General features: G+C 35.0%; 1 protein-coding gene across 1 annotated transcript in view; it reads right to left on the reverse strand.

Moving 5' to 3' along the window:
• Nucleotides 1-9389, reverse strand: part of MGAT4C (MGAT4 family member C) — a 135781-nt gene extending 126392 nt beyond the window's left edge. The window contains exons 1-2 of the mRNA XM_087968045.1: nucleotides 9210-9389; nucleotides 7907-7966 (exon numbers count right to left, since the gene is read on the reverse strand). The gene's annotated coding sequence lies outside the window, so the exon portion shown is untranslated. The remainder of the gene's footprint in view (nucleotides 1-7906; nucleotides 7967-9209) is intronic.
• Nucleotides 9390-14001: the final 4612 nt, after the last annotated feature.

The following is a 14001-nucleotide window of genomic DNA, read 5'->3' on the forward strand; positions in this document are numbered from 1 at the left end:
TTTAATTTCTTCAACAGAATTAGGAACTTGATTAATCTGGCACACTGTGTTAGCCTGGTACCTATCAGGCGGTCTAGATATACGTGTAGTTCTTCTGGGAATTACAGGGCTTACAGGAGGACTTTCTTGAACTACTACCTGTTCATCTTCCTCATCCTGTTCAGCTATTGAATCTGTTTCTTCCTTTATGGGCACTATTTCATCCTGTATTTGTCTCTTTACTTTATTTTTAAAGTTACAGGGATAACTAATGGGATTTCTATAGGATTCAATAATTACATCTTTATTGGCATCCTGTTCTAATTTCTCCCATCCTTCATGTTCTAGAAATTGGGCACTAGCACTACATAACACTTTAGATGTGCTTTTCTCCCAAAATCTATATGCCCTATGGTTTGCCTGATAACCAACGAAGAAAATCTTTTAGCTCTATGTTGCCCTTTTTTCTGAGTTGTGCAGGAATATGCACCCATGCTGGTGCACCAAATGTGTGCAGGTAACTTAGATCAGGTTTCCTGCCATGCCACCTGGTGAATGGTATTTCACCTGTTGTTGTATTAACAACGTTGTTCAATATGTTATTAGCACACATTGTAGCCTCCCCCACAAAGAATCAGGTAACCCAGAATCATTTAACATTGTTCTAACCATTGCCTGTAGTGTTTGGCCTCTTCTTTCAATAAAAGCGTTATGTTCTGGCCTGTATGGAGCAGACTTCTTATGCTCTATTCCAGCTACCTTAAGTCTGTTCTGGAATTTGTTATTAATAAATTCCGTGCCATTATCTGTCACCAGGGTTATCAATTGTCGTTTAGACTTTCTTTCAGCAAACCTAAGCCAATTGAAAAAATGTTGATATGTTTCAGTTTTGCTTTTCATTAAATAGCAAAACCCATATCTAGAATAATGGTCCATAATGCTCAGTATATATCTAGCACCCCCATACTGGGTTTCTTTGGACCTATTATGTCTGCAAATACTACTTCTAAAGGTTCTTTTGTTTTGAAACCATTTAGCCTATTTGCAGGCAATACTTTGCTCTTATCTTCACAGCAAACATTACAACGCAAATATTTATCACAAGGTTTTAACCTTATTCCTTCAGATAACTCAACTGTACGTTTTAGCATTTTAAAATTTACATGCCCCAAACGCCTATGCAATAAATGGATACATTCATCATGAGGCTTTATATTATTAAATACAGTTTGAGCCTCCCCTTTCTTACTATTATCTAATACATATAATGTTCCATTTAAAGCTGCAGTTACCCTTTTGTTATCTTTTTCAATTATGCAATTATTATCTTTAAAAGTAATTACATAACCTAATTTATCTAATACCCTTACTGAAAGCAAATTAAACTTTAGTTGCGGTACATACAACATTTTTATATCCTGGTTTATGTACGGACAACGTGCAAAACCTTGACCTTTCGCTTTCAGGTTCCAGCCATTGGCAAGAGATATATGTTGAGAACTTGTAGACATTTTTATAAATTTTGTCTTATCTCTTGTGATGCAGTGGGATGCGCCACTGTCAACCACCCATAAATTATTCTTCACATCAGAGTTGCTAAACATGGCTAGTTCAAATGCTTTCTTTGGCTTTTTACATTCTGGCTTTTTCTCTTTTTGCAGAATCTTGCCAAATGTCCTCTGCCTCCACAATTAAAACACTTTTTAATTGTGTATGCTGTTGAAGATAAATTCTCTTCTTCGGGTGCTTTACTTTGCTTTGCTGGTTTCTTTCAAACTTTGAAGATAATTTCTCTTCTTTCTTATCTTCTCTCAGCTCGTCACGCTCACGCCTTCTTCTGGCTTCTTCTAGTAGCCTGCCTGTAATCTCGGTTAATGAGAGGCTATCTTTTGGCAATACCTCTAACGAAGTCACATAGTCATCATAGCTTTGATCTAATGAAGATAATATTATGTAGACTTGTTGCAGTTCATTAAATATAAGCTCTTTTTCTTGCAAATCTTGAAAAATGCTCTTCATACAGTTTAAATGAACTAACATATCTCCATTCCTCTGAAGATGCGTTCGAAAAAGCTTCCGTGTAAGATTTATATGTGCTCCTACACTGTCCCGAACATAAATCTTCCTGAGGTTCTCCCAGCAGTTTGCAGCATTTTCTTCTCCACGAATATGGACAAGCTGCTGATCACAGAGAGTCAGTCCTATGATGCATAAAGCCTGCTCATTCTTCAGTTTAAAGTCTTGTAACTTTTCTTTATCATCATCATTAGCAGGATCCCATCTACTCACATCTGGTGGGTTTGCTATAATGTCCCACAAACCTTCTCTGCGTGAAGTAAACTACATTTCATTGACCATGAAACATAGTTTGTTCCATCCAGCCTGGATATCATGGACAGTTGTGACAAATTTACTTGTGCCATTACTCTTCAGATATTTTGACTATTTTAAACTAATTAAAACAGTTTGTTTTTACAGTAATGTGCAACTCACACCAACTCTCTCTGCTATATCCTGGTTAGTTAGACTATGCTGCTGGGCCCATAACCAATGTTAGGGTTTGGGAATTAACCCCTAGAAGAGTATTGCAGCAGTAGTCAAGCCAGGAAGCCAAAGGAGAGCGGAAGGGCCCCAGAGTATACACACTGAACACAAACACTGTTTGTAGTTTAAATAGTTTTTAATCCAGTTAGAGTTTAAGCATTGTCATTCAGTCCATTAAGTCATTCACAGTATTTCCATCCAGTAAGACTCACTAGTATAGTCCAAGTTAAGAGTCCTTGCAATATCTTTATCAGCCGATAAAGATATCTTCTCCTCCTCCGGTTTCACTCTCCAGAGAAACAAACGCTGGATATTCAGTAGAATTACGCAGTAAATCAGCAAACAGTAGCAAACAATAACAGTTCAGTCACAGGCACTCACAGTCAGTAATCACAGTTAGTCACAGTAAGACACAGTAAGTCGCAGCAGCACACAGTTACAGTCAGCACACAGTTACAGACAGTAAGCTTTCCAGCTTCTAATGCTTCCTTATATTGTAACTTCTAACCGCACCCTTAATCGGCTAATTGCCTGCTGCATTTTGCTTAAAGTGATAAGCACTTAAACCATGATATCTAAGTTTTATATATTTATTCACCCAAACCATATTTGGTATCAATGTTATACCTAACAATTTCTCAAATTGCCCATGTGTGCTCCAGGCAGATGCTCCACAGAGGAGACTATAGTTGGTTTGAGTGTTAAAAGACAAAGCAACTGCAGCAGAGTGTTTTTAAAAATACTTAAGTTTGCAAGCCTCATTTTCTAATCATTTTCAGAAATTGCCTGTCAACCATTTTAAGCTAGTAGAAAACTAGCCTTCAGAAAACAAGTTTAAAAATTTTCTAGATGAGTTTAACTTCACCTCTGAACAAAAAAAATAACAATTACAAGAACTTAAGGAATTTGAAATAAACAGCGGAAAGCTAGACAAGATCTTAAGGATTTTGATATAAGAAAGTTATAAATGGATTAAGGATTGAATTATATTTGGAACATTGATTTTTACTACAAGATATGGAAATTAACTATAAAAAACAAATAAATTTTCATCGGAATGAGACCTGTTTTGGCTCTCTTGGTCCATAACAAGTATAAATAATTTTATGATTTTAGAAAGTGGACACTAGAGGGGACTAAAGATTCTAAGCAGGAAGGAAGAAAAATACAAGCTAGCTTTTGGTATTGGTTAACTACAAAATGTCACAAAAAGTCATAACATTGGAAATATTAAAGATCTTTTCAGAATGAATCCAGGAATTAGTAGCTACAATATCAACAATGCTCATAATGATGTCTGCTTCTATAGACAAATTCTGTCCAAAAGATATCAATGAAAGAATGATAAATGTGGAACGATATTTTAAATTTTCAAAATTTGAAAGCAGCATGGAGAAACCCAAAGGTGCTTTTCAAAAGGCAACTGGACTTTCTTGTTTATTTTCTTGAAAAAAAAGTTCAGTTGCCTTTTGAAAAGCATCTTTGGGACAATCATGACCTAGATGATTGAGAATCTCCATAAACATTCAGCATGGGCAAAAGTTTGGAATTCTGGGAGTTGCAGTGAGGAGGTTCGGAATGTCAGAACTAGGAACTACTGCCTCAGCTCCAATTCCTAAAACCTATTACCTAAAGCAGGGGTCCCCAACCTTGGCCACCTTAAGACTTGTGGACTTCAACTCGCAGAATTCCTCAGCCAGCAAAGCTGGCTGAGGAATTCTGGGAATTGAAGTCCACAAATCTTAAAGTGCCATGGTTGGAGATCCCTGACCTAAAGTTAAGACACCAAGGTGTGTGGAACTTGGCTTGGAGTGAATAGAATGGGGTCTACATTTTAAGGAGAGTATTTAGCCAAAAAAAAAGTATTGTAACACATAAGTCTCATGATAGTTGGATTTAATTTAGCCAAATTAAAAAATATATAAATAAATGCAGGCCTCCTTTTTTTCTACTCTCTATTTAACAGGTAAAGAGGTGTGGTTCTTGACAGTTGAGCCTTGGTGCTTTGTTATATTTGTGTTTGTATGAGAGAAAGAGAATAGAGATGCAATGAAGTGTTGCTACAAATATGAAAGATTTAAGTAGGTGGTGACCTTATGGAATACTTTTTAAAGAATTAATAATGAAGCAGGTTTGTATATCACATTTCAGAATCTAAAAGCAAATGTATGCCCACCTCAGAAGCAGGAATGAGATTTGCATTGTGATAAACAAAAGTTAGCATTATAGTTTTTAAGATATAATGTTAATTAAGCACATTATTATGACCAAACTTTTCGTTTCACACACATACACCCCCCCCGCCGCAAAATATCTTCTGGTATTTTTATTATTATTATTATGTCAGTACATTGTACATTATTAGTACATAATATTGATATGTTCCAATTACATATATAAATAACACAGAGAACATAGAATATGAATAATCCAATACAGTTATATCACTTGAATAAGTAAGGCCACTTTGTAATCCTCAACTTATTAAATGCTCTTACAATTTGTGCCATTTGTGAGGAAGGGACTGAAATAAGAGGCAATATATTACTTCTTTCTTTTCATCTGAAGAATTCACAGAAGATTCATAGAAGATTGACAAGACGAAGAGTTTTTAACTTCATTCAAAACTGAGGGATATCAATAAGTTTAACCTTGAAAATGTAAGACTAAGTAGAATATTACAAATAGGTTTTTTCAACTCATAATTCTATAATTCAGTATTTATGATTACATGAACATGTGGTAGAATTAGCATTAGGGATGGAAGTTTCCTGAGTAGGGGCTCCATAATAAATAAGACCCCCATTTGGAAACCAATATGAGAAAATTGGTTGAATGTTTCTTAAAATTATTTGGCTCCCAACTTACTTATGAGCTTTAAAGAAAACCTGAATTGGATGAGGATACAAATGAGCAGTCATGAAGACTAAACATATAGTTTAGTTTTAATGGTATCAGTATTCTTAAACATTGGTTTCTAGTATGCTCTAATCTTTATAATACTTAGCTCTTGTTATTTGTTCACCCTTTAGAACTTAATCCTTCCTGGATTTACCACAAATCCTGATCTCTCCAAGGCCAAATCACCCCATAAATATAAGAAGAGGTGCATAAATGCTAAAAAAAAACACACCACAATGTAACTTTGCTAATACATCTACCAACATGGGAGAATTACAATAAGAATGTGCCTTTTAAAAGACTTAGTGGAAACATGAATGAAAATAGATGCCAAAGCATGACTGAGCTGTTGTAATTCCCATTTACTATGAACATGTTTCATATACAAAAAGACACAATAATTAACTTATATTTATATCTATTCCATATATAAATAAAAATAAATGTAATATCTTTATACATCTTCTGAAAAATATAATATTTATTCAGGATATTTAACATTACATATTTTTCCAAACAGTTCTTTTAAGTATTGTAGAGAATAGCATCTGTTGTAAAATCGTTATGATAGGAACTAATAATAATAATAATAGTATGCAATCATAATGTGGCATTTCTTTTACATAAATTATTACATATTTTTAAGATGTGTAATTTCTATAAATATATTTTTCATCCTGATCTTATGCAGATTTGTTCAGAAGCATAAGTCAGCATAGTAGAGCTTATTCCTAAATCAAGTAATGGCTGTCCAACTGGGCATTGTTAAAATGGAAATATACAAATCACTGAGAATAAAATTGTCAGTGATTTCTAATCACATGGGCTATATATTATACTTTTATGCAAATTGGGAACCAAACAATTGTCAAATTATAAATCCTCAAATCCCTTATCACTGGGATTCAATATAGTTGTTCTTCAGTAATATCTGTAGATTATTCCAAACTTTTGAAATATTAGATCTGAGAAACTAGATTTTCTCATGAAATCTTGCTAATGGTATATGGTTTGTTATTAATAGTTTTATTATAACTCTCTATATTACTTATTTTTCCCCTTAGGGCACCATACATAATTCATTCTCAAACTTGTGAGATTTTAGAATAAGCAGCAGCCTGAGTCATTGAGTAAGTATGGTTTTGAGCTCAGTCTATGTAGTATTATTCTACCACTCTAACAGCAACACATTCTATCTGTTTTTTCATACTTAAAAGCAATATCATCATCCACAACAATAAATCTCATTTCTGATGGAAATGAGTTTTGAGGAGTTTATAAAGCATCCTGATGCAGAATAGAGAGGGATGAGATCCTTTTTTCCTTGCAGAAATAGCACAGTGACATTCCTTTACTCTAATACTGTATATTGCAGTAGAAGTATAGTGCTATTTGGGAGTTACTGTTTTGTTTAAAATGCTTAAGATCCTGACTATAAATCCACTATAGGAAATCTGACTCAGAGAGCCATTATGGTTATGATGAGGTGAAATGATGTATGGATATATCTGTTTCTCCTTCGGTGGGCTAATGCTGCAATGCTATACATTTCTTTTCAAAAGGAATTCCCACTGAGTAAGTGGATATGGGATTACAGCCTTAGGGTTCTAAATGGAGTAGCTCTGTTTCTTGCTCAATAAACATCATAGCCATGAGAAGCTGGCAAGCAGGTCCTAAATTATTGCTTCAATAGTTTCATCCTAATGGCCATTTGGGTCATAAAACAAAAGTAATGTTTTCACTGTAAAATGAATATTTCTGATTCTGTTGCTATATTATGCATCACCTTCCTCATAAAAGAAACTGGGATCATTCATAACACAAAACAGCTAGAAACAAGCAAACTGCACTACCTAACAGACTATACAAAGAGAAAAAAGCAGCAATATAATTAAGGAAGATATAATTACAGAAGATAGCCCAGAGAGGAATGAAGTTTGGGAGATTCAGAATTATTCCACCTTCATTACCCTATAAGTTTTATGATAGAATTACTTAGGAGGCTTCAAAATTAATGTCAAGCCCTGCAAATTTAGGAAACAAGAACCACTTGGACTTCAGAAAGTATCTTCATTGCTAATAGGAAATGGAACAGAATCTTGAACACCTTCTAGAGCAATTCTCCTGCACAAATTTTATCTAGTGTAATTAAGGCGGAGTAACTCTGAGTCTCCCTCCTCCCTTGGACTCAAGAATTTCTTCTGTAAGAAGCCCTGTTTTATTCCTGAATTGTCTTGCTGCCTCCTTGGTGTTTCCAAAGTCTATTAGGCACAACTACTAACCAAAGCTTTTAAAATAAATGTTAGTTATAGTATTATAAATGAATAACATTCCATAAGTAAATATGTACTTGTAAATAAACAGCAGAGAAAAATAAAAAATAGATTCAGAGATGTTATATTGCCCATGGTTGGATGAACAAGGACTGTCTTCAGATCCTCATGCCTGTCTGAAGAAAAATGGCATTATAGGTTTTGCTTACCATCTCCAGACGTTTGGGCTGTGAAGTGGAGAAATATCCATTCACACTGAAATGTGGGATCTGGAAACGTAATGAGATAGTTATATGATCTCATCTCCATAAGGTTAGATTCAATCTATATTGTCACTCATCATCCAATGTCATATAGTTCTATGAGTCTCCTTGCTTAGTAACAATCTTTTGTTTCAATTTAGTGTAACTCCTAAAGCATTAATATCTCAACACAAATCATAGATATAGATTAGTAATGGAATTATAATTGGCATTCCCTCATAAAAGTTCCAGTTATTAGAAAACAACTTTTACTGTAGTCTCACAAATTAGTTTTAAAAATGCACTCAGAAGCTAAGTAGTAAATATTCAATATAATCAAACCTTTCCTATATAAATAGAAATTCAAACTAAATTAACTCTGGTCTGCTGCTTAGTTCTTATTATTCACACTATTTGATTATTTAAACTGGTTATTGGATTGTTCAGACAGTAGCCTTCAACTCCTTCAGTCAATTAAACATTTATTATATCTGATTTGTCAGAGTCACTGTCACAGCTAATCTCTTAAATCCACATCAGTTCAGGAGCTTTATATGTGTTTACTCTCTTGCAAAATGAGGTGGGTACATATAAGAAGACTCATAAAGAAGAGCCATAGATAATCACCACTGCTTTACTTTGCGCATGTAGATAGAACAGCAATTTTTAATCCCACATATAGACAAACACAAACATATATTTCCATAAATAGGGAACTGACATTTCACTACTGCTCTCAGGTTGTATATTCTACATGTTGATCATTAGGAATACACAACCAGTATACCTTCTCATAAAGAGGAAAGGCAAACAACGTATTTGGCGATCATATCACTGATACAAAACTACTCCACAGCATTTTTTTTAAAAAAAGTTTGATGTTAAATTATTCTTTTATGCACAAAAGCTTTTCCATACATTTCACTGAAGTGATTAAAGTGCATACAAAGAGTAGGCAGGAAACTATAACAAATAACTGATCAGAATTACAGATTTATCCAGAGAATGCCAAATATTTAGAGAAATATGCATAGGCTTGTCATGCTGTTGGAATTTCACTCTGGCAGGCAGGCAGACAAGCAGGCAAGCAAGCAGGCACACGTGTTTTTCTTTCTCTTTAAAAATTAACCTTTTCATAACAAAGGCCATATTTAAACATAACAGCAGGAGCTCCAGGTTTCTAAACCAAGCTCCTTTTTCTTAGGCATCAACAGATATCCACCATCACCTTCATTTTGAAAAGAAAGATAAAAGCAGAATAATCTCTTACCACCGGAGTAGAAAAAGCAATTTGTTCAGCTGCATCCAACTGAGGCTTTGTGAATGAAGCTTTGTGCAGGCAGGCAACACAAGTGATTCTCGGGCCTCACATAAAAGCAAAATAATTGGCTCTCAATGAAGAGATGTAAACATCCATCATAATAGCAGTGGAACTGAAGCTGAAAGCTACCTCAGCTGTTCTATGTACTCTGACTATAGGATGATGTCACAAACATCAACTGGGTGTACTCTCATTGGTTTCTGTTACCTGGATTCATATCTTAACCCTAAGCTGGCAGCTGAAAATTTGAATGGGTTTGCTGTTCATTTGGGGATGGGTCAAGATGCTCAGAGATCCTCCAATCTGAGAAAGCAGAATAACAGGTGTTTATTGATTAAAGAGAGAAAATAAGATGCTAGTGGGGAGGAGGCAGTTCACCCCTTAATTTGCTTATACAATTAAAGCTTTGGTAATTGCATTCCCACACTCTGTTTACTAAATGACAGTAGTAATCACAATCTCATAGATAATGGATATTAAAGGAAAGATAGCACATTACATACCATTGCATTTAGAGGGTTGTCTTTTCTTTTGGCATAAGCTTGCTGACAAAAAACATGTTTAAAAAGAAATAGTGGGATAAGCATGGTTTGCAAATAATTTGTAAGCACGGTTATAATTAAGGTTGTTGAAGCTAGAATTGGACTTCTATAGAATATTTTTTGTCAATGTAATCAAGCCTCAGAAAAAAGTTCTCATTTGTACATAAAATTGGAGTTCAAATATTTTATAGTCAAATTAAATGAAAAGATGAAGTTCAAATTGCAATTCTATGATCCTGGAATTGATCCAAAGTCAGTCACAAAATTCTACCTTCCAAGAAGTGAATTCAACATCATCTTTATTGTTCAGTCTCCCAACTGTGTTTCTGCCTGTACTGTATGCTACACTGCCATCAGTCTAGTCATTATCTAAATATCTTCCACCATCTTATGATCAACACACACATACAAACACATACACACACTTAAAATTATCATTATCGTTACCTGGGTAAACAGTGCATGAATAGACCAATAATTTTTGAACTAAGATGCTCAAATGAGCTAAATTATAGGTGTCCAAAATCCAAGATTCATGACTCCTGAGAGAATGAAATTTAGGAAAGGTGGGACTGATTCTGTACTACTGATTATTCCTATGCTATGTGGCTGATACTGCAATCACATGATCTTCAATGTCAACATTATGTGACAGTTTCCCAGACAGTCTCACAATCCCTTGCTCCCTTCTCCACCCAGCAGCAATGAATTGACTCATCATATGGCTCTTAAACAGGGGTGTCAAACTGGTGTTGTCACAGCTTCATCCTGTGACATATCATGACTTTTTCCCTTTGCTAAACCGGGCATGGCAGAATGGTTAGAGTGCAGTACTGCAGACTACTTTTGCTGATTGCTGTCTGTCTGCAATTTTGGCAATTCAAATCCAACCAGGCTCAAGGTTGACTCAGCCTTCCATCCTTCAAAGGTGAATAAAATGAGGACCCAGATTGTTGGGGGCAATATGCTAACTCTGTAAATCACTTAGAGAGGGCTGTAAAGCATTGTGAAGTGGTTATAAGTTTGAGCACTACTGCTATTTGCAGCTCTTTGTATTTTGTGGCTTTCTCCCACTTCTTCTATTCGGCTATCTCCAGATACTTGCAGCAAACCCAATCCAGAATTGTCTTTCTTAATGATAGTTGTTAAGTCTGGGGTGTCACATGGCAGGTGCTTGCCTATTTGAACTTTATTAATATTGTTATTCCAAATTAGGTCATCTTAATGGCTAGATCAGTTTTGGGCTGAGAAAATCACAGATCAACTCCTCCGCACACTGTCTGGCCTATTTTGGTGCAGGAATGTTCTCTAGCAGCTTTTTAATTACTTTTCTCTTTGCAACATTTTGAGCCCAGGAGTGCTGAGAGGCTGTTGCTATTTTACTTAGAATGTCTAAAAATTTTGGATCGCAGCACTGTGACACAGCTATTGTCATCCTGAACTCCTGTCTACTCTATGGACTCTCTGCCATTTGAACCACTTCACCTATCAACACTGAAGGATCTGGATACTATTCTTCACTGAAAAAACAATGTGCTGGTATTCATACACACTAAATATACTAAAATGGGTTTCTTTTGTTATAAAGATAATAAATGATACTATGAAAACCTGTTTTGTATAAACATTGGATTGATAACTTAAGCACAATATAGGCAAAACTGAATGAGACAGAATACAGCACTGCCAATTGCTAACTTTCCTTAAGTCAATTTTGATTCCTGTTATCAACCATATAGTTCTTTTAACAATAATGCAGAAGTAGTTTGGTATTGCTTTTTCCAAGAAATTATTTTTTATTTCCCAGTATAGTCTGCAGTCCTGGTATTTTCTTAGGAATCTCATCTAAGTACTAACCAGCTCAGAATTGCTTTGCTTTTACAGATCAGCCAAGGTCAATTATATGAACCACTCTTGCTGAGCTATTTCTTCCATTCTCAGGATCTCTGTGTGGTTAAACCTGAGGTTTGAGGAAATACTGCAAAGACAACTGGTTATTCCCTTAATTTTTGTTTTGCTTTGCTTTGAAGCTAAGCATTCTCATTCTCTACAAAGAAGACACAGCTAAGTGAAAAATACAAAAAAAAAATAGACATAAATTCAATAAATCACTCCATCATTGCCCTGTGGTTCTTAAACAGAGTTGTACAAACTCAGGACTTGAAATTCAGGAGACTTAATAAACAACTGTTTTCTGTGGAGGGTCCAATACAAGGTATTTGTTAAAACGTACTTTAAGTAGAAGTGAAAACTTCTCATTTATTTCTGGCTCAAAATGTGGCTTTTGAGATGGAAATATATAGTGAGAACAAGATTCATTGCCATGCAAAATGATATATTAGTGATCATAAAGATTAATTTGGACAATGGGGATGCCAACTTTGGAGGTTTCTAATGATTAATGATAAAAATAAAATATAGTAATTGTTAAGGTAATATGAGCCACGATTAAAAGAATTATTTATGAAATAAAATCTGCTTAGGCATATCACATGTATAAATTATATTCCTCTGAAAATTTACTACTATAAATAGTCAAGGTCAAGAAGAGAGACATTCTCAATAGAAATCAGTGTGTGGTTGCTTCATTCAGCTACCACTTCTTTTTTGTTTCACTGGAGAATTTCAGAAGTCCACATACTCTGTTTTTTTTCTATGACATGTGTTAGGAATATGAGTCACCTAACAGCTATTTGGGTTAGAAATATATAAACTAGGATAAACATTTTAAAACTGTATCTTTAAGATTGGATTGAAAAACTGACTGATTTACCTATGAATGACTTTGGACTGCCTATTTTGAACTTTGCTTAAACCATTATTGAAAGTAAAACCTTACATTTACTGTACAGTGTATCTGTGTGCTGTATGTGTATTATTCAAACACTACTCTCAAATACGTCTCCCTGTATGTGCTCATTCTCCTAATGGGGAATTACCTCAACACTGGTTATGGGCCCAGGCCATACCAGGCTCAGATAACTGAGAGTTGGTGTGAATGCAGAGTACTGTATACAGACAGCTGTTTACTGTTTAATTGTGGGTTACTATCCTAGTAAAGGTGGCAAAAGTCACTTCAACAAGTCTATCACTGATAACCCGGTTGGATGGAACAAACTATGTTTCCTGGTCTATGAAGTGCAGTCTACTTCTGCGTAGAGAAGGTTTATGGAATGTAGTTCAAGACCCACCAGATGTAAATGCTTGGGATCCAGCTAATGAGGATGATGCCAAGAAGCTTGCTGACTTTAAACAGAACAACAAACGAGCTCTTTGTATAATTGGACTAACACTGAGTGACCAGCAGCTAGTCCATATTCGTGGAGAAGAGTCTGCTGCTAAGTGTTGGGAGAATTTGAAGAGGATTTATGTTCGTGACAGTGTAGGTGCATACCTACATCTTACACATAAACTGTTTAGAGCACATCTTCTGAAAGGTGGAGATATGTTAGCTCATTTAAACTTCATGAAAAGAACTTTTCAAGAGCTACATGAAAAAGAACTGATATTTTCAGAGCTGCATCAAGTTTACGTCATTCTTTCCTCATTGGATGAAAGTTAAGATGACTATGTATCTTCACTGGAAGTCCTGACCAGAGATAAACTGACATTGACTGACATAACTGGATGGTTGTTAGAAGAAGCAAAAAGATGGCTGGATAGGGACCAACTGAGGAAGGAACAACCACAAGAAGAGAATTTGCCTTCAACTGCCTATACTGTTAGGAAATGTTTTTCTTGTGGGGCTAGGGGACATATAGCTAAATTCTGTAAGAAGGGAAAACAACAGAATACTAGTAAACACCAGAAGGCTAGGAAGAATATTAGTTTAGTTATGTCTAGCAATTCAACTGTAAACAATAATTTGTGGGTTGTAGTGGAGCATTGCAATGCATTACTAAAGATAGAAAAAGGTTTGTAAAGATGTCCACAAGTAAACAGCATGTATCATTGGCAAATGGATGGAAGATTAAAGCATCAGGTGAAGGTACTGCATATTGTTCTTGTATAAACGAACATTTAACTATGTTATATGTACCAAAACTAAAATTTAATTAATTATCAGTAAGGGCTTTACTTAATATTGGTTATGTAGTAACCTTTAGGGGAGATAACTGTATAATAGAGAAAGAGGGTAAAAGTGTTACTGCTACTTTAGAGAATGATTTATATGTAATACATCATGATCAGTTGCAGAT

Source organism: Notechis scutatus, chromosome 6, assembly GCF_049901735.1.
Source record: "Notechis scutatus isolate UNSWTSFEM ecotype Mainland chromosome 6, rNotScu1.2, whole genome shotgun sequence".
Taxonomy (NCBI): Eukaryota; Metazoa; Chordata; class Lepidosauria; order Squamata; family Elapidae; genus Notechis; species Notechis scutatus.